Source organism: Erinaceus europaeus, chromosome X, assembly GCF_950295315.1.
Source record: "Erinaceus europaeus chromosome X, mEriEur2.1, whole genome shotgun sequence".
Taxonomy (NCBI): domain Eukaryota; kingdom Metazoa; phylum Chordata; class Mammalia; order Eulipotyphla; family Erinaceidae; genus Erinaceus; species Erinaceus europaeus.
The window spans coordinates 2,560,542-2,562,476 of record NC_080185.1 but is presented as its reverse complement, the minus strand read 5'-3'; positions in this window follow the sequence as shown (position 1 = coordinate 2,562,476).

The following is a 1,935-nucleotide window of genomic DNA, read 5'->3' as shown; positions in this document are numbered from 1 at the left end:
GTTCGCTGTCAGGCTCAGGAAAAAATTAATAAAGTCATTGGCCCCCTTGGAATATACCTAAAATAGACTTCCTAGCTTCTTTCAACATGAAGACCCCAAATGTCATCTGCTATATTATTCCTTTTAGGTTTCTGATTATCAAACAATTTGTTCTGCTTTATATCTTACCACCTTTCACCCACCAAGTTACAGATGCTACCATGATGATAACCTGACTTCCCTGGGCAGAGGACCTCACCAATGTGTCCTAGAACCCCACCTCCCCAGAGCCCTGCCTTACTAGGGAAAGACAGAAACAGGCTGGGAGTATGGATCGACCAGCCAATGCCCATGTCCAACAGAGAAGCAATTACAGAAGCCAGATTCCTGCCTCCTCCTCCTCTTCCTCCTCCTCCTCCTCCTTATTCTTTTTTTGTCAAAGCACTGGTCAGCTCTGGCTTATGGTGGTGTGGGGGACTGAACCTGGGACTTTGGAGCCTCAGGCATGAGAGTCTCTTTGCATAACCATTATGCTGTCTACCCTCCGCCCAGACTTCTGCCTTCTACATTGAATAATGATCCTTGGTCCATACTCCCAGAGGGATAACGAATAGGAAAACTTCCAATGGAGGGATGTGATGTGGAACTCTGGTGGTATGAATTGTATGGAATTGTACTCCTCTTATCCCACAATCTTGTCAATCATTATTAAATCACCAATAAAAGATAAAAAAGAAAATAAACTTTAAAAAGCATACTTTCACTGCTGAGAATATAGTATACATTTTGATTTATCATTTAAAACAGGCAGCAGTAAGCTAGGAGCATCACCCAGCTATATGTTTATTGTCTTGGAGATTAATACTTTAATCATACCATGCTCAATGATCAATTTTCAAATCATCCCAAAGGTCACTTTATAGTGGGAATCCGGAAAGCTGTGTTTAGTTGCTAGTGTTCTTTTTTCACTTCTTTTTTAAAAAAATATTTATTTATTCCCCTTTGTTGCCCTTGTTTTATTGTTGTAGTTATTGTTGTTGTTATTGATGTCATCGTTATTGGGTAGGACAGAGAGAAAGGGAGAGAGGAGGAGAAGACAGACACCAGGAGATCTGCTTCACTGCATGTGAAGCGACTCCCCTGCAGTGGGGAGCTGGAGGCTCGAACCAAAATCCTTAAACCTGCCCTGTGCTTTGCACCATGTGTGCTTAACCAGCTGCGCTACTGCCCAACTCCCCTTTTTTCACTTCTGATTTAACATTCACTTATGCAAAGTCAGGAGTGGCTATTGCAATTATTAAATATCTCTGTTTTTGGAAATATATCAGTGAGAGCCTTCACCACAGCTCACCTCAAGAGGGCACATGCTTTGGCATGCACATAATCAACTTTGAGCCCAGCACTCACTGTGCTGCAGGAATCTTTGATGCTGGGATGCCTTTCCTCTGTCACTCTGTTTCTGTCTCTTTCTGTCTGAAAAAGTTGTCCCAGAGAGGTGAACCCCTGGCAACAACAACAACAACAAATATATATATCAGTGGTTAGTGGAATTCTTACTTTGGAATTCCTACAGTGGTGAGTTTGATAAAGTGCTAGAGAGTTCCTATAAAGGTTATCAACACTTGGGAGGGAGTTTAGCCTTGTCTGGGACCCACCCTTCATCATTCCACCCCTCTATTGCCAGGTCCTGCAACTTTGGCCTCTGTGTTGCTCAGTTCAGGTCCTTCCGGGAAGCCCCCCACCCCAGTGCTTCCCACTGAGCTTCCTCAAGGGGGTCTATCTTTTGTCCATAGCAAAACCCTTTGGTGGTTTCTCTTTCAGTTGTGTCTTTCTTCCACCTGTCCTCAGTGGTTCCTTTCTCTGAACCAGCTCAGCAGTGCTTCCTTGCTTTGGTTATGCATCTTACTGCTTTGTCCTTGACTTCTGGGTATCTCGTGTTTTTGAGAACCAACTCAC